General features: G+C 39.7%; 1 protein-coding gene across 1 annotated transcript in view; it reads left to right on the forward strand.

Annotated features, from left to right (window-relative positions):
• Positions 1-19,339: 19,339 nt before the first annotated feature.
• DUSP14 (dual specificity phosphatase 14) overlaps positions 19,340-20,288 on the forward strand; it is a 258,654-nt gene continuing 257,705 nt past the window's right edge. The window contains exon 1 of the mRNA XM_044054581.1: positions 19,340-19,593. The gene's annotated coding sequence lies outside the window, so the exon portion shown is untranslated. The remainder of the gene's footprint in view (positions 19,594-20,288) is intronic.

The following is a 20,288-nucleotide window of genomic DNA, read 5'->3' on the forward strand; positions in this document are numbered from 1 at the left end:
GTTAGGAGTAGGAGTACCAGGGTGTAGGAGCTTGTTGATAGTATGCCAACATTTTTTAGGGTTGGCATGGGATTATTTAGTGGCTTTTGGTAAAAATGTTTTTTTATCAAGGTCAACCTTCTTCTTGGTAAGACTATGGAAATCCCTGTAAGTTTGTAGATGAGTAGGAGATTTAGTTTTTTTCCAGTTTTTCCAGCCACTGTCTCTTTTGAACATAAGAGCATGAGTGGGTTGTGTTAACCATGAAGCAAAATTGGATTTCAGTCTAATTTTTCTGATGTGGGCCAGGGAATTCAGTGGGTTGAGAAAGATGTTCTTAAAACTATTGACTGCGTCATCGAGTGGGAGTTTGTGGAGGAAGGACAAGTTTATTGATGACAGCAGATTATTAAAAGTATTAGGGCTAAAATTAGTTAGTTTATGACAGACTTTATATTGGTGGGCTTTCTTCAATCGTGGGGTGTATCTTAAAACATATGTGGGAAGGTAGTCACTAAGGGTATCAGGCAGAGTGGTGGCATTGAGGTAGAAGTTAGGGTTAGAAATGAGGATCCAATCAAGTGTGGTACCAACACTGGTGTGTTTATTCAGATGCGTGGGAGAAGAGATTAGTTGGGAGAAACCACAGAAATTAATGTTAGATTTTGGAAAGTAGGAAGTTATTGCATTCCAGTCTATATTAACGTGGTTTTGTAGAAGATAGTTTCTGAAATCCAGGAGAGAAAGTCAAATTCAGATGAATAAGATGTTGTAAATGTATAATGTAAATGTTTAATGTTTCATAAACATTAAAATAATGTAGCATGTTGAGTTACGTTTGCCAAATAGACATAAAGAAAAACTGACATAAACCGAATTTTTGAATTCAGGTTCCCTGAATAAAAAAGCACTTCTGTTTTCACTCAGTTGTCTTCTCTACTTGAACTTCTTACACACACTTGTCTTAATGCACACGGCACACCTACCTGCCCACTCACTCACTAGGGAAGTTATTACCAGGTGGAATGTACATGGCTACGATGGCCAGTTTGTTGTAGTTGTTTAGTTTACTGAGGATTTCAGGTGGGTGGAAGCTAGGAAGAGTGGTGGGAAAAGGATACAGGGAAAGTTAATCAGAGTATAGAATAGCTTCACCTCCCCCTTTTTTATTAAGTCTGTCCGGGCGGATGATATTGTAACCAGGGGGAAGGATTTAAGAGTCAGGAATGTGAGGCTGAAGCCAGGTTTCAGAGAGGGTGAGGAGATCTGGGGTGTGGAGAAAGATCCAGGAGTGAAGCAAAGAGATTTTATTTGTCATACATTGTATATTCAGTGATAGAATAGATAGGTGTTTGGAGATTATAGGGGTTAAGGGGGAGAAATTCTGAATAGGTTAACAGTGGAGGAGATGGGAGTAAGTTTATGAGTAGCCAAGGAATTGTGAGAATGATTGGTATGGATAAGGGATGAAGAGATGACAAAATGGATCTGGGTTGGGATGAATATCAGCAGAGCGGAGTAAGTTTACCAAGGATGGTTTATGTATGGTTGAGTTGAGGTAGATATGTGATATTTAGGCTTAAAGATTACACTTAAAGATTTCTTTAGAGATTTTTTTTACACAAAGATTTTTTTAAATATTTTAAAGATTACACTTAAAGATTTTTCACTTTTTCTTGATGTCTAGGAATCTTCTTTTCTTGTTCCGTTTGAGCTCCATGACTTGCTATCCTATACACATTATTATTAGAGAGACAAGAGTGAAAACTATAACATAGTACAATTGTGTTTGGTACTTACCGCATAAATATAGATGTTCATCCCTCCTCATATTTGTTTAGTGATTTTTTTCTACTCCACCCCTTTGGTCTGCACCATCAAGCAGTAGAGGCACTATCCAAATTCTAGTTACCTGGGCCGTAGTCAGAGCTTTATCCCTGTACACCAGTACTATAGGCATGTTGATTGGATTTAACATTTGATGTTATTGATAGTAAAAGCTGTTATGCAGTTTATTTTAAATTTGAATTATCAAAAAAAAAAATACCCTGTGAATTCATTTAAGTTCCTAGCACAAGTCACCCTTACAGTGAGGCTCATCCATTTGTGATTTAGAAATATGTTAGCCACAATGAGGTAAGACCTTATTATTGGCTAATCTGCACATTTTGCCAAATCACAGTTACTACTGTGATGTGCAGATCATGGCTAAACTGCAGTTCATGGGAGTAACCCCCTTCTGTCACTCTGTCACACACACTTTCACAAACACACAACATAGCTCCTGTACCTGTCCCTACCCTCCTGTGGGTCCCCCAAACCCCATAATACTTTAGTGCCATTATGACATATATGACATATTTTATATATATATATATATATATATATATATATATATATATATATATATATATATATACTGGTGGTCTAATGTGTCCTCCCATTCCTGATCCTTATTACAATGTATATAACTGTTATCATATAATCTTGCTGTACTTTATAAAAATTACCTTTGAAAATGTTTGCAATCTTTGTCTAATTTGTGGAGCTTTTCTCCCTGGGCCTCTGCTGAAAAAGGACTTGTGTCCAGTCGGACCTTCCCGGTTAACAAATGTTAAATAAATAAATAAATGTGAGTGCCATCATGGTACTTGAAACAGTCATGTCTGGTGGTCTGTTGATTCTCACCATCCCCCCATCGCAATTATGATGTCTGTGCCATTATGTCACTTTATACCTAGTAGCCAGTGGTTTCACCACTCCTGATCCCTGTACTACCATTGGTGTCATTTTGGCATTTTAGACTGTGTTCTGTGGTCCTCCCCCTATCCTCATTATGTTGTTCTGTGCCTTAGGGCAACTTATTCCATGGTGTCTAGTGTCTCTCCCCAACCCTCTCGTCAACATCCCTCTGGTCTCCATGGTAGTATCAGTGTCACTATGTCACTTTAAAGCTGAATCCCTGGTGTCTGGTGTATCCCCACACCCTCTATCCTCATTGTAATATTGGTGCCAACACAGCACGTTAAAGTCAAATCCCTGGTGTCTAGTGTATCCCATCACCCCCAATCCTCATTGTAATGTCTGTGCCAGTACAGCACTGTAGAGTGCGTATCCCCCACCTCCTGGTTCCCATAGTAACATTGGTGCCATTATAGCACTTTGCGCATTAGCGCATTAATCCCTGTTGTCCAATGGTTCTCCCCTTACCCATTTCCCTTATTACTGTCGGTGCAGGTACAGCACTTTGAAAATTACTCCCTGCTGTCTGGTGGTTCCCCCCATGCCCTAATCCACATTTTGGTGTTGGTGCCATTATGGCATTTTTAATGTAAGCCCTGGTGTCTACTGGTTCCCCAGCCATGTTCGTGTTTGGCAGTTGAACACAGCCTTTTAGCTGTCTTCCCTAACATGACATGGGGGGATAGCTGTGCTGATCTACATGGTGGAGCACTTTCTTGAATCACTTGGCCTTCCTGTGGATGGTTCTGAGGAGAGAACGCATAGCTAATCACCATATGCCTCACCTTCAAATGCCTCATTAACATTCAGCAGGGCCCATACCTCTCAACCTCTTGGTGCAAGAAAACTGGAGAAAGCGCAACAAAATGGGGGGACAAAGGCCCAAAAATAGGGACATGTTTTAAATATTGCTCTTATAAACTTAGAACGTTGCTAGAGTAACAGGGTTTGTTTTAACATACATTTTCTGAAGGATTTGAAGTCTGAAACTCAAATGTATATCACTATTTTGTGACTTCAATCCTCAGATTATCCCAGTGATTTGCCAGAAAACCACAAAGTTTATGAGGAACAGATCAAAAATATGAGCCACAGATTCCAACATTCTGTGAAAATCTGGACAGTTAAGAGGTAAGGCAAGGCCGTGAGGACAGCTCTTTGTGGTACTGCACATTGCTCACACTGAACATTACTCCCTGGTGTCCAGTTATTCCCCCCACTCCCCAATCTCCATTTTGATTTTGATGCTGTTATGGCATTTCTAAGTAAGCACTGGTGTCTAGTAGCTCCCCCCACCATGTACCATGTTCATGTTTGGTGGTTGAGCATGGCCTTTTGGATGTGTTCACTACTGTGACATGGTGGGTAAAAGCCTTGCTGATCTACATGGTGAAGCTCTTTCTTGAATCACTCTGCCTTCATGGGGATGTCTCTGACGAGAGAGCGTATGGCTAATTACCATATGCCCCCCCCCCGAGTGCCTCATTATCATTTAGCATGGCCGTGGGGCCAGCCCTTCAAGGTACTGCACATCTTCATGTTGAATGACCATGCAGCATCGTGTAGGTGTGCTTGCTGAATAGCAAACAGGTACCATTATCTGTACACAGCCATGTACATGTCACAGTACCTTTATGAATTCATGAATTCAGTTCAGTGAATACATAAAATCAAATATTCAGTTTATAGTAGTAAGTACTGAGGTTGATTAACTTTATCAACTTACTTGTGACCAGAACTGCTAAAGCTGATCTGCACAGCACTTATTTTACAATGTTTACGGGATTATCCAGTCATTGTTTGGGTAGTTAAAATCCCAATAACTATTGTGTTTCAGTGATTTTTTTCATCTTGCAGTTTAATCAGTCAATCCCCATGTTGCATGGGAGATGGAGACTGTGCATGGTTGTTCCTATAATGTTATAGTCAATATTGCAGTGCTGATACTTGTGCTGGATCCATGGCGTAGTGGTTTTGGCCCTTGGTATATCCCAAATGACCTGGGTGTGATTAGGAGCCAGCTTTAGAAGGATTGGAGTGAAACGCTAACACTAGCTAACCCATTAGATGGAAACAGTGAAGGCAGAGGTCCTCTAGAAGAGCTTCCCCTGGGGGATGCCCAGGATCACAGCACTTATAATCAGATTCTGGAAAGCACAACTCCATCAAGCACAGCAAAATGTACTCTGGGTAGATTCAAAGACAGACTAAAGCTCTCAACTCACACAGGGTTCAGGGTAGTGGCCACTGCACTATGCCTTCAAATTAATCAGGGGAGTTTTTTTTTTTTTTAGGAGTACACAAAAATCTCCTGTCCCTCGTTAGACAATGGCCATGATTCATTGTTCTTGTCTCCATCTCTCAGTCTCCCTGGATACCAAAGTTCATGCAGAATAACTTGTTCACTGGTGGATGGGGGGTGTCTGATGATTACTTGGAGGGTAGAATATGCACCAAAAATTAGAAAAAAGTACTATTGCTTTTTATTATTTTATGAACAATGTTTACTCATGATTTGTTTACTTTTCTTCTGCCATCTAGGTATTACTTTGCAAAGATCGAGACACCATTATCTATCCTACTGCATCTGCAATAATAAAAAGAGGTCACACCCAAGAATTTATGATACACACACACACACACACACACACACACACACACACACACACACACACACACACACACACACACACACACACACACACACACACACATACAAAGGCTCCTAAATTACCCATTTTGGTGACAAGACTTCTGGAGCAGAAAAGATACCTTCGCCTCTGTTCTTTCTTACTATGTGTATTTTCAGGTATTTTATTTCAAGACCCCTTATGCTTAGTCACTGACTACATGCTAGAATTTTATGTTTGTGCTCAGGGCCGTATGAGGTTTATTTGTGTCTTTCGGCTTTTTCCGGTTAGGGGTCGCCACAGCAGAACTCCGGACCGCTAATGCTTGGCAGTAGAGTTTTACGTGCTGGCTTGTCGGGCCTAATGCACAACCTTCAACGAAGGAACGCCCATTCATGGATGTCACCACACAGAAGATGCTCTGAGAATCGAATGGGCAATGTCTAACTGTGAGGCGACAACGCTACCGCAGCACCACCACCGCAGTCAGGGCCGTATGAGGTAATGGGATGATATTATACTCGTGACTTCAATAAAGCATAATTTGAAACTTAGTTGTAGTATAAACTCCATCAGTATCTTCTCACCATGCAGCCACCCATCAGCTCATCCCAGTGCCCCTTGTCTTATGTCAGGACTACATACCTCTAGTAATTTCCCCTGAACTTGCTCCACCAGGTTTGAGGCCTGTGATCATCATTAGGGCCTCCTGGGATCATGTTATCCTTTATGGTGTGAAGGGTTATAATGACTTTCCCTCATTTCTTCACCCCCTCCCTTGCTTTCTTCTGTTATGTCCAAGGGCTACTCCCCTCTATGGACCTTGCCTCCCCACAGTGGACACCTAGATGAAGGCTGCTCCCCTGGAATGGGCATGCCCATCCCACCCTCACAATACATTAATGTCTTAGTAATAGGAACTGCAGTATACATCAGCAAAGTGTACATGTCATTAATATTGATATACAAAGCTGATGGAAACTGTATTTTTCAGATTAAGTACTAACATGTAAATTGCTGAGATTTAAAAGTTTCAGGCAAAAATTGTGCAAATCTACTAGTATGACTGCAATGTAGCAATCATTTCAGTTCTGAAAGTTGGCCACTTTGTTAAGAAAATTCTGTACAAAATGAGGAAGTGAGGACTTTGCTGGGCTGAATTTTACAACACTGATAGAAAATGAAGCTCACCAAAATCTTTAAATGGCATAAATTTAGATATGAATTTCTTTCCTTAGCTATTAGTTCCTATCCTTCTTGGTCACATTGTCTAACATTCTAGTTGGTGAAAAAACGATTAAGAGAGCTTTAGGAAACATGTCACTAAGGAACTGTAGCACCAAAGGAATATAATAAAACATTTTAATACCTCACAATAATTAACACAGCTGGGTGGTATAAATAAAAAGGCACTTGAAAGAAAAAGAGGGCATAATTAGAAGGTGGATGACTCAAGGGGATACATAGGAAAGTATATATTTTAACATACGGAATGGTAATGTTGGCAGTGATTCCTCAAGAGTTTCTGGGTTCAGAAACAGTGAAGGAATTCAGACATGGGAAAAGGCTTTTGTATGCTTGTGTTGGGGGATAGGGGGTTGCACTATGGTTTATCTAAAATCTGCAGCTTATATAGTAGACAGCTTGAAAAATGTTGAATATTAGGCACAGATGCAGGCTGAAGATTAGTTAGTTATACTAGAGCACTTCTTTCTATTAACTGCTAAGATTTTCTTAGAAGACTCTTCCATTTCCAGTTGTGTGTATGTATATGTCAAGAGAGTTTTTATAAATCACTTCCTCCTCCACTTTGGAATATGAAAATAACTTCAGTTTGTGGCAGGTGATATTCTATCCTCCTTAACACTGATTTAACGATGACTTAAAAATCTGCTTCATTTTTCAGTTGTGGTCAAAAAAAGGCCCTATAGTGGAGTTCCTTGTTAAGACTGCTGTGTAAGACTAATTAATTTCATATGAGCTCCTGGAACAGCCCAAATCTTTATTACTTAATATGGCTCTAGAGCCTGTTCCAGCCTTGAAATAAGAAAGTTGATTCTTCTCTCACCTCATCAGAGAGTTTGAGAAGATGAGAGAGTTTCAGCCATCTTGGACCTCAACAACTTCAAAAAATTGCACCTGCTGTATCAAACATCAAATGGCAGCCTTTTAATCTCTGCTGCCATGTCAGCCTTGAGAGTTCTGATGGTGCCACTAGACATGAAGGATGCCTGGAGTATATCAGCATGTGAGAATCACACTGTAATTCCGATGCTTTCTACCTAGTCATATACATTTCTAATACAGAGTGCTGCCCTTTAGCTTATCCTCTGCCTATGCATATTTATCACAGCCTTAGAAATACTGCTAAAGTCTTTGCAGGAAAGTGGTGCAGTATTCTCATACCTGAACAACAGCATGTATGATGGCCTATTTTACAGGCTGCTTGGCAGAAGCCCTGTTTAGGCCTACATTATGATTACAGTCATTAGGCAGGGTAACTACAAATTAGAAGCTGTTGGTAGTACTGCATATGACATTCTGAGTGAAGCTTGCAGTAAAGATGAGAAAATATGGAAACATTGTAAAACTGTATTAAGCTGAGTTAAGTAAATCCTGCAGCACATAAAATGTAAAAAAATGGGAACTTTACAGAGTATTAATTGGTTTTAGTTAAAGTGAAACAGAACTCTTAAAAATGAAGATGGATATTCACATATGCACATATTTGCAGTGCCTAAAGCTCAGTGTTTCCTGAAATGTTACCCAAGATCAAAATGGAACTTTAGCTTCCTCTCAGAATTATGTAGCTATGGAAACAATAAAAGTTTACATTCAAAATTAAAGCTGACCAGGAAATACAGAATTTGGGATTTGTATAAGCAGGAAAAATAACTGTCCAGTTTTGTCTTGTTTTTTAAGCATGCACAGTGGACTGCATCTCTGGAGTGGAAACTTAAGCCCGTGATCCATTGCCTATGAGACTGAGCAGTTGCTGTTTTGGCTTACAATCAGCGGGAGAGAGACAGAATTCCATAAAATCTTTAGCTACTTAGGACCAGATAAGATAGCTCTTCTATATGTCATCTGTCTGCAAAAAACATTTATTTTGTATTGCATTGTGCACATATACAGATGCTTATATATTTGATTTTATAAAGTATTTTGTTTAATTTTATTTACTTCAAATAAAGAGTCTTATAATGTTAATTTAATTTCAAAAGCTTGTGGTGGAGATTCTTTTATTAGTATAATTGTAAGTGTATGTGTGTAGGCCTGGTGACGTCTCAGCTGTTGCTATCTGCCATTTGAAAAGTGGCTGTTTAGAATGATTGCTACCACAGAAATAATTTATGGTTGGGATATGTTAAAGTTAAGCATTAATTGTGACCTTGGTGTTCAGAATAAGTCTGATCAAGTTGATGTGTTACTCTGAAGCCAGGAAAGGCGATATTGATACTGTTGAGATTTCATTAACTGCTTCTGGTAAACTCTGCATATATGTGTTGGGAGGGTGTGCGTGTGTGCATGTATCCTCATGCAAATATCAGTTACTGCTGGTAAGATAGCACTGGATGGCATTGGGGTGGGAGCAAGATAGGTGAGATCTTGGAGAACCAGTGATTGTATCACTGATATGCAAATGTTCAGTGTGAACCTTATTTGGGCAATTTGGGTATGGCAGGGCTGTCTTTTTCCCAAGACAGCAATGTACATTTACCATACCACTTATAAGGCCAAACACTCCTTGAATATTATTTGGTGGCAACAGGTACAGTTCATGAGACTGTGGCCACTGACAATCACATATATAATTGGTGATAGGAATTGCATTTTTATTTCTACAGACAAGTATCACATAAAGTTTGGATCATAATGGGATATATTATAAACTGAACATGTATAGCCTGCAAAACAATTTTGTGTTTAGCTTATAGCCACAAGACAAATAAACATTATTATACCTTAAACAGTTGTTGTGTTGTTTGTTATTTTTTTAATGAGACTACTGGGAACCAGGCAAAAACGAGTTTTGCAGAGTATGAAAAAATGCCACTGTCTCAGCTGACTAAAATGCAAAAAAAAAGCTTGACAAACGATTGGTGATAGCCACTTTGGGTACAGCTAAGATTCAGTCATATGAATATGAGAAGAGCTTGGTAACAGACGTGAGTGGATTACACAGAACAAAACAACTCAATCCACCCAAGTACCGCAAAAGTCCAGCTTGATTTAAAGAGACTTGAGGTGGTTATGAAACACTTGGAGCATGAGGCTGCTGACAGAATGAAATACCTTGCAGTACAAAGAGAGAGAGGGAAAGAACAGAAAGAATGAGGTTAAGAGCAACAGCTGCTGAAGCCACAGAGGATTAAAGGAAGTGTCAGCATGAGGCATGGGAAAGGAAAAAGGGGCATTTATATGGAAGTTAACTAATCGCCCTTCTGCAAATGCACATGGGTAGCAGGAAGAAAACCTCTATGCTAGATGTCAAGGTTAGTACTGAATATCTTTCAAAGTATAAAGAGGAAGATGTCTTTGAAATATTTAATTGTCCATTGAACATGTATGTAATCAGCAGTAAACTGAGACAAGAAAATGAGTAAGGTTTTTAATGACTCTGCTAACTGTTATAGCTATGCATGCTTTATCAAAAATGTCTAATTATATGGACTACATAATGAAAAAATGTGATTTGTAAATGCTTTAAACTTACCCTTGAGACTTACAGAAACAAAAACTCTTTACCATTTAAATATGAAAGCCAGAAGACAGTGTCAGTGTTTTTTACAAAAAAATAAATAATTTAATAGATAGGTGAGCGAATATCAAGTTACTACTTTTTAAATTTTGGAAGAACTTATAATAAGGGAACAGTTAGTACTTTGACTGAGGACATGAGAAAATAGTTAACAGGTCATAAATTTAACACTGCTGAAAGTGGCCAAAAATTGAGATCAGAGTGCAACTGCACAAAAAGTATTTACCTAGCACTACATGATTATAGGGGAACCCATGGGGAGTATCTAAACCTCCTGAACAGGTGCCAAGGAAGTAATTTCAAACCTTCTGGCTGATGGTCTACTTTTAGTATAAAGGTATGTGTGTAGACTCGGAGAGATGTCAACTCTTGGCATCTTCCTTTGAAGAATGACTGCTTAGAACTATTGCTACCAGATAAATATTTAATGGCTAGTATATTTGAAAGGTAAAGAATAACTGGAATTTGGTATTCCAGTTTGGTCTGGCTGATGGCAGTGTACTACAGTGAAGTCAGAAGGGCATTGATAATACAGGAATATTAATAATCCCTCCTAGAAAACAGTGTGTGTGTGTGTGTGTGTGTGTGTGTGTGTGTGTGTGTGTGTGTGTGTGTGTGTGTGTGTGTGTGTGTGTGTGTGTGTATATGTGTATGTGAGTGAGTTACTGTTAAGATATCACTGAAAGCCATTGATCTGGAAGAAAGGTAATTTGGATCTTGTAGAACCAGTTTTGGTAACTCTTCTCTAGAGTATGAAGCTTATTTTGGTATAGCATGTGCTGGGATACACATTTACAATACTCTAATAAGTCCAACTTACCAGTAGATATTATTTGGTATCCATCTATGTGGTTCATGAGACCATGACCCCTGACCATCACATATAAATTGGTGGCAGTGGTCTACATTTATGTACCTGCATATCACACTGAAAGTGAAGATAACTGCATTCATCAGAGCTTGATTCAGTCCTGTACTGATCCTTCCTTCGTTCATATGCAGAGCCTGAGAAATTATGTTTTTGATCTCCAGGGTGAGGGCACAAAGACAGTTGACTGCTGACACTCTGATGTGTCTTCTGTGTCTCTTTACAACTCCAGATTTTGACATTCTTGTAACATGCGTCATATGAGTATGTTCCAGGGGATAGTGTATTGCCATTGGTTGCAGAGCTGCAATATCATTGTCAGTAAGTAAATCTGAACCCTAAGTGATCTTCTAGAAGCTTATCCATGTATCCCCTGTAGAATTATGAGATATTCACTGATCGTATCAAGAAAACTGTTACCACATATCCAGTTTGTGATTGCCTATCTACATATTAAGTTTAAAGGTAAAATAAGCCAGGGTATTGCTGTGGTTGATATTCATATGGAGTATCTTCCAAAACAGGGAATGCACTCAGAGTATCTACTGCAGCTGCAGGTTTTGTGTATGCGATATTGTAGGTTAGGTTTTTGCCACAAATATTTATACTTCCATTAGTTCTACACTATTAAATAAGCACAAAAGGGACAGGATCTTTCACAACACAAAACTATTACATAGATCATAGTATGAAGCAGAATATAATGTGAGTACTTTCTGTCTAGGTAGCTCTGGGTGCTTAGTCCTTCAGTTTTTAAGGATCACTGTGGCCTTTCAAGGTGAGCCTGTTAATATGATGATGGAGGTTGAGATTTTGGTGTGACCATTCATATTTCCACTGGAACTATGGTGGTAAAGAAATTCAAAAAGGGCAGGGGATTTCACAAAAAAAAGGGAGGTAACACCACACAAGAGCTGATACAAAGCAAATTACAGCAGACTCCCTGTTATCTGGCCTCTCCTTAATCAGCCATCAAATTTCTGCCATAGCCATAGCAAAAGACAACAGAAAAAAACAACACTTCTGCCTCTTCTGAGCTAAATATTGACAGACATTTGAGTTTTAGACTCATGTTCATTAGACAAATGCATACTAACACAAATCCTGTTATTATAGCTGATTTATAACCTATAAATACTATTTTGTATACTTTTTCAGATTAACCAGCCATTTGTTTATCCAGCCTAAGATCCAGTCATAGTGAAACTGGATAAGAGGGAGTCCACTGTATAATGAGATGGCTTTTAATCTGTCTAGGTAGCTCAGGGTGTCTAGTTCTTCTTTTTTTATTTAAGAATCTCCATGGTCTTTCAATTTGGATTAGGTGTTTAGAGATGCACATTCCAAATGAGGCACTGTATTCAATGACAGGTCTAATTACGGACATATGCAGTGGACCTGTGACTTCTTTAGACTTAGAGGAGATGCCCTAAAAATTAAGTGTGCTAGATAGAATAATTTTCCAATCAAAACTAAGACATGGTAGCCAAATATAATTTGCTGTCAAAATATATCAATTGTGTCAATTATGAGGGGGGAATATTCTATGAATTGGTGCAAAGCTGATAGATCTCCTGGCTGTGAGCAGAGTTGGATTCTATTCCAAACTGATAAGTACACTTTTTGCAACTTAATTTGCACTGTGCTGTATTTAAGTTGCTTATTATTTATACAGTTGCTGTATTGTTTCTGTCCTTTGTTGTCTTCACTGTGTTTTTTTCTCAGGGTAGCTCAGAAGCTAGTTTCAAGTAGGGATTTGTTGAGCCAGCCCACATCCTAGCTGTTAGTTATTGTCTGAGGTGTATTTTCTCTGTTGCAATTCCAGTACAGACTGCATTTCTGTGAATTGGTGCAAAGCTGATAGATCTCCTGGCTGTGAGCAGAGTTGGAATCTATTCCAAACTGATAAGTACACTTTTTGCAACTTAATTTGCACTGTGCTGTATTTATACATTTGCTTATTATTTATACAGTCACTGTATTGTTTCTGTCCTTTGTTGTCTCCATTGTGTTTTTTAAGCTAGCTTCAGGTAAGAGGTTGTTGAGCCAGCCCACATCCTAGCTGTTAGTTATTGCCTGAGGTGTATTTTCTCTGTTGCAATTCCAGTACAGACTGCATTTCTGTGAATTGGTGCAAAGCTGATAGATCTCCTGGCTGTGAGCAGAGTTGGAATCTATTCCAAACTGATAAGTACACTTTTTGCAACTTAATTTCCACTGTGCTGTATTTATACATTTGCTTATTATTCATACAGTTGCTGTATTGTTTCTGTCCTTTGTTGTCTCCACTGTGTTTTTTTCCCTCAGGGTAGCTCAGAAGCTAGTTTCAAGTAGGGGGTTATTGAGCCAGCCCACATTCTAGCTGTTAGTCATTGCCTGAGGTGTATTTTCTCTGTTGTAATTCCAGTACAGACTGCATGTTTGTGAATTGGTGCAAAGCTGATAGATTTCCTGGTTGTGAGCAGAGTTGTAATCTATTCCAAACTGATAAGTACACTTTTTGCTACTTAATTTGCACTGTGCTGTATTTATACATTTGCTTATTATTTATATTGGTGCTATATTCCCACCCACCCTCCCTGTTGGTATCTTGTTCTAAAAGTTGGTGACTGCTGTTGCCCGCCCACTTTACTAAAAAAAAAATCTTCTGCTCCTCCTTTTTCCCTTTCCACTTTACTAAAAAAACTTTGCTAGAATCTCCCTGTGTTCTGACTGAGTGTGCCTCTCTGCTGATAAGTATATTTTGACACTTTTTAACTGTTCAGAGTTAAATAAAACAATAATTGAATTCAGTTCAGAATACATTTTGAATAAATTGCATTTATTTAAACTGTATTTGCTTTAATACTGCTACTCACTGAAGTGTGTTAGCTTGCACTGCAATTGAATTGTTTTTAGTGCTGTATTAGCTGCTCTTCTGTAAGCCTGTTTCCTACCTTTCCTGTAACTAGTGTACTCCAGATACAGATTTGCTGAATCCAGGACTGTATGTAAGCTTCTGAGCCCCCCCAAGCCTTTCTGTGTTGGAGGGAAGCCTTCTAGCTTATCAGTGGGAGTGGTAAGCACTAGGTAGCCTATCTACCATAAGAGGAGTGGTTTCTGGCCCAGAAATTGTAGTTTATTGGCCATTTGGGCAGTTTTCCATCTCTTTCAACTTCTGGTTTAAAAGTGCGTGTTTGCACTTGTTTCCCACCTTTCCTGCAACTAGTCTAGTCCAGATACAAATTTGCTGCATCCAGGATTGTTTGTAAGCTTCTGAGCCCCCTGAGCCTTTCTGTGTTGGAGGGAAGCCTTCTAGCTTAACAGTGGGAGTGTTAAGCACTAGGTAACCTATCTTCCACATAAGGAGTGGTTCTGGACCAGAAATTGTAGTTATTGGCTGTTTGGGCATTTTTTCCGGGTCTATATTAGAACATCAAAGTTTCACAACTTTGAATGTTCTAATATCGACCCCTATTCAGCAAACGCTGAAAATAGCGAAACTGACGAACACTGAATTTCTTCCTAGGGAAGGAATTTGGTTGGCCGTTCCTGTGGCTTCGCTATGTTCAGCATTGTGGTGGAAAGTTACGGGTCAGGATCAGGTAAGTGTGTGATTGTGTGGACGTGAGGGTTAGGGCACGGGGTAGATGAGTTAGGGTTAGGGTGTGGGTCAGGTAAGTGTGCAATTGTGTGGACGTGAGGGTTAGGGCGTGGTAGGTGAGTTAGGGTTAGGGCACGGGTGAGGTGAGTGTGTGATAGTGATGGACCTTAGTGTTAGGGTTTGGGTTAAGGTAAGTGGATAGCTAGTGGTGTGTGTACAGTTTATTGTAGGGTTAGATATAGGATTTTAGGTGTATGTGTGTGGATTGCTGTTTGTTTGGTGTGTTTGTGTTGTGTGTGTGTGTGTGTGTGTGTGTGTGTGTGTGTGTGTGTGTGTGTGTGTGTGTGTGTGTGTGTGTGTGTCAGAACAGCAAATTTTTTCTAAGGGAAAAAATTTGCTGTTCTGCATGTTCTATGTTGTCAGCATTCGCTGAATAGGGGTCGATATTAGAACATTTGACGTTTTAAAAAAGTCAATGTTCTAATATAGACCCAGTTTTTCCATCTCTCTCAACTTTCTAATTTAAAAGCCCGCATTTGCACTTGTCTCCCCCCTTTCCTGTAACTAGTCTAGTCCAGATACAGGTTTGCTGTATCCAGGACTGTTTGTAAGCTCCTGAGCCCCCCCCCCCCAAAGCCTGGCCCAGAAATTGTAGTTATTGTCCGTTTGAGCAATTATTCCATCTCTCTCAACTTTCTGATTTAAAAGCCCACATTTGCACTTGTTTCTTTCCTGTAACTAGTCTAGTCCAGATACAGATTATTAGTTTTAGCACTTGAATTTGGTTATTTGTGTTCAGCACTTGTTCAAAACTTGTTGTAAGCACTAAATAAGCTACAAATTACTACAGCACTCAACCTTCCTCATTACATAGAGGAAAACAGTTTTTGTACTTACTTTCTGCACTTGCTTATTGAAAAACAGCTCTTGTACTCACTTTCATCACTTATCTAGAGGAAAATTGTTTTTATTCAGGCATGTCCAAGGGTCAGCTCCCAGTGTTCTCTCCTATCTGATGAATCTGGGCAGCTTGGGGTAATGTAGCAATTGCCTCATGTACACAGGCAACCCTCTCCTCCTACCACCCAACACTACAACCTGTGAGAAATGCAGTTAGCCAAACTGGAGCTAAAGCTCTGTCCAAACAAGACTGAACTTGACAGTCAAGAGGAGAAGGTAAACACTTGCACCACACCACACTCATCACATAGTCCCACTAAATCTACACCACCAAAATCCGCACATAGAAACACAAAAACATTTGCAAAGGCTCTCAATAGTAATCTGATCAAGCAACAGAGACCTCCAAAGCAGAAATGCAAGCAACCTCCACACCCCAACACAACCCAAATGACACATAGCCCACAGACTCAGTGTGCCACTCAACCACAGCCCATAAGGCAAAACAACATCCCCAACACACTAGTCATAGGTGACTCTATAGTCAGGCACACTGATGTCCCACTCACCAGGCTAAACAAGGGGAAGGTTACTGTCAGCTGCCTGTCAGGTGCCAAGATCCGCCACATAACCCGCACACTCAGGTCACTCCACAATGAGTACAAATATGACTCTGTCATTGTCCATGTTGGTGTGAATGACCTGAGAAGTACCTCCCTGGACTACATGAAAAGAGACATGGAAGAGCTCTCCGATCTTGTAGCCCAGGCAGGTATGACCCTATCCCTGAGTAGCATTCTGCTGTCGCCCAGAATGATACCGCAGTACAAGGACAAAATGATTGACTTCAACAATTGGCTAAGCTTCTGGTATCATTCTAAGGGGATCCAGTATCTGTCTGCCTGGGACGACATGGTCGACAGACCATGATGCTTTGCCAGAGATGGTGTGCACCTGTTGCCCCTGGGATTCCGGATTCTGGCTAAGGCTCTTGCCGCCCGTATAGTGCCTTTTTTAGGCAAGGTTCAAATGACAAATTCACCACCGTAACAGGAACAGGCAAGCAAAAACTGAGGGTAATGCTACTCAATGCTAGAAGTCTAAATCTCAAAATGCACTCACTCTAGGCACTCCTTAAAATGGAGAACATCGATATCTGTGCAGTGACTGAGACCTGGTTCAAGGCTCCAGAGAGCACCCCTGCACTACTAGGCTGTAACTCATACCACACTTTTCGGCCATGTAACCTGGACTGGAACACCAAAGGTGGAGGTGTGTCCATATTCATTAAGGATATCCACACCTCCAGGCTAGTTGCTCAACATAATGCATCCTAGCTTATCCAAATGCAACTAACTCTTGGCAAAACTGCAATCCAAATTGTAGCTTGCTACAGATCCCCCACCATGCCCCAGGATTCCCACTCCTCTTTTCTTGGTATACTAGAAAATATTAGGGTTCAACCAAACACCCTAATAATGGGTGATTTCAACCACCCCACCATTAACTGGGAAAACTACTCGTGTAGCAACTCCTTCGCTCAACGCTTTCTGGAATTCATAAATTCCAATGCCCTGGATCATCTTATCCACACCTCCACCAGGGGCAACAATATCCTAGACCTAGTCATTACCAACATGAGTGACTGGTGTTCTACACCTGAAGTCAACTCCTCGTTGGTCCGATCCGACCATAAGCTAATCACCTTAGATATCCACATCCCGCCCCCGCTCCCCATTAAGGAAAGCATGGTAAAAAAATTCTCCAAAGCCAACTTCATGCTTCTTAAGACAGAAGTGGCAAACTTCATGACACCCATGCAGATGGACAATACAGTTACAACTGCTGAATCCTACACAAATGCACTCTATAAGCACTTACATGAGTGCATGGATCTTGCTATCCAAAACAGAACCAGGATGCTATCCTCTGAATGCGGCATTGTGGCTTATAACTGTACACCAAGCAGTCTGAATATGGCATTGTGGCTTAGAACCTTTACTATTAGGCTTGCAATGATCAGTATTGGTTTATAGTTTTATACATAAAAATGTTTTGTGGAGGAACAGTACAACTTAACATTATTTAGCAATTTTTTGTTAAACTTTTAGCAATGAATGCATTGTAGATCCTTTGAATATAGTGCAGGGAAATTTTATATTACAGAATAAATAACAGTTACTAAAATGGGGTACTCTCATTATTTATTTATTTGACATTTGGTAACCGGTTTAGTCCAACTGAGCCGAATAGCTCATTTTCAGTGGAGACCCGAGGAGAAAATACATACTAGGAAAATAGATGAACAAAGAATACAAAATTGGCATGCATTGTAAAAAAAACAAAGTACATAAAATATGCAACTAACAAAGCACATAAAATGTTCAAATATTTTTTTTTAGTTGCCATGTACAGAGGGTCGATGTTCTGATGTTCAGGGATGAGCTAGTGAGTTTTGCATATGATATATTGGAGAGAATATGACCAACATATTCTGAAAAGTAGAAGAGAGGCGGAAGGAAAATTGGAGTGGAAATGGAAATTAAGGAGGATTATGACAAGGGGAGGATCTTGAGTTCCGGAAGTAGTTTTGGACTTCAGTTTTGAAGCGGCTGGTACTATTAAAGCTACAGATGTTAGGAGGAAGCCTATTTTAAGCTTGGGATACTGAGTCATTGTAGAGGAGTTTGCCAATATTTTTGTTTGGTTTATAGATGTCTAGAAAGTTCTGGTCAGAGCTACGAAGTGAACGAGTTGGGATGTAAGGGGATACTAGGGAAGAGAGGGACAGCCAGACTAAGGGTTTATGTTGTAGGGAGTGTGTGAGCTCCAGCTGGGAGAGAAGCAGGAGCTGGGGGAATTCAAGCCATTGTAGTTGTTTCAGGACAAGGCAATGATGTGATTTATATGGTTGGATGCAGGCGAATCTGGCTATATTGTTATAGGTTTGTTTGAATCTGGTTAGTAGGGATGACTCGAGAGAGAAATTTACATAGCTGCTTCACCGATGACACTTCCCAGTTGCTGTCTTAAATTACTTTAAGTCTGAGAGATGAAAAACAGGCTCTCAGTAGATTTAGTTTTTGTTTCTGCAGTGAAATTTAACAGAATCAGGGGTTATGAACTTTTTTCTAAGAGATTCAGCCAGCTACAAGAAGGGCACAAGTATTAGTTTGATGGATTTAGAGCATTTTCCTCTACTTGGGTATTGCTGATTTGTGCACAAGTGTGAAGTCCCATTTTAGAAATGTGCAACACCATGTATAACTTTCCTAAGCTGATGTGGTTTACTTTGTACAATGTGCTGTGGCTAATCAGGAAAAGTTATGTTATTCTAAAATCAGTCTGATCCTAAGATCACAATATAAATTAGAAACACACATATTAATTACAAAGACTGCACAGGAAGAATGACAGCTGCACCTGCTTTCAGGTTTGGCTAAGTTTGTTACCCTACTTATGTGAAAAAATACAAGATTCCACAGAGGAAAATGTCTGACAATTTCTTTGCAGTTTTCCTTTAAGAGATCTCTCAATGGATACAGAGACGATTGTTGGACTGTTTAATCTCTCTCTCTCTCTCTCTCTCTCTCTCTCTCTAAAAATATGATAATGTAAACAATGAACAAACATAGCTTTGTACTGTGACTGTGTTTAAATTAAATGAAGTCAAACCTTAAGTAAAAATGAAAATGCATTCCTTGAAGAAAATCTTACTGCAAGGAGAGGATACATGGCAAATGAATGCAACGTGTGTTGAATCTTGGTTCCTCCCAGTAGGCTAGGAGTTGATTTCTAATTGGGGGCAGTACACTAAGTACAAAAAAAGGTATTTGCTTGTCAGTGCAGTAACCCCCCCCAAGCTGAGCATTCTGACTCAGCTCTATGTATCCTGGTAACACAGGGCTGCTAACAGTAGGAGGAGGCTGTGGCAAAGAGTCCCTACTCTGATTGTTCAGACAGCAGAATTATTCAGCAGTGAAGAGACAGACTCTTCAGATCTCCGGCCACAACTCAGGTTTTGAATGTCCAGTCTTCATCAGAAAACTCACAGACTGAGGAGATAATCCACTCCAATGCGCTGCAAGTCTGACTCCTCCAGGCAGGATGGAAGTAGTTCAAAACAAAGGTGAGAGAAGAAAACAATTATTTTTTCAATATTTTTTCATTCCAGTTGCTGTCAAATATGGTGTCATCTGTTAAGCAAAATAAATACGTAAGAGTGATGTGAAACCCTCAGAAGCAGTTTCACTTCTGAAATATGATGAATGTAATATATATCCAAAGCAAACCAACCTCGGGATGTGGTTGTTAGGGGCGGGGGTGACTTAAGGGAATGCAAAATGCATGAGTACAAAAGGAGTTGAGATAGTGGGGGCTATGCAAAGCTTTTATTGCTAGACTGATTTGAACATTTCTAAGCAGGTGTGTTAACAGTGAAAGCTTCACTGCAGCCTGCAACTCCAGTAACAAAGAGTGCACGTGAGCTTATAGGAGGGGATAAAGCATGAAGAGGGACCTGTTACTCCCAAATTTGACCCTGGAATTAATTAGTTTATGTACTTCAGGGTAAATTACATGTTTTAGTGCTTCTAGGCTGGCATTAGTAGCATGGACAATGCGCACATTTTCCATAAAAGTGTTTAAATTACAAATATTCTTCTGGTAATAATGACTTCTTCCACCCTTGATGGTAACAGGTAGCAGCTCAAAATATTTTATCATGGAAGCCATAAACTCCTAACATATCACTGGAGTTCTTATGTAATTAATTTATATGCTGAAAAACTGATGAACTTTGACTGGAAAAACATACGGCCTATG

The sequence above is a fragment of the Protopterus annectens genome, chromosome 13.part0 (genome assembly GCF_019279795.1).
Source record: "Protopterus annectens isolate FY-2018-M chromosome 13.part0, PAN1.0, whole genome shotgun sequence".
Taxonomy (NCBI): Eukaryota; Metazoa; Chordata; order Ceratodontiformes; family Protopteridae; genus Protopterus; species Protopterus annectens.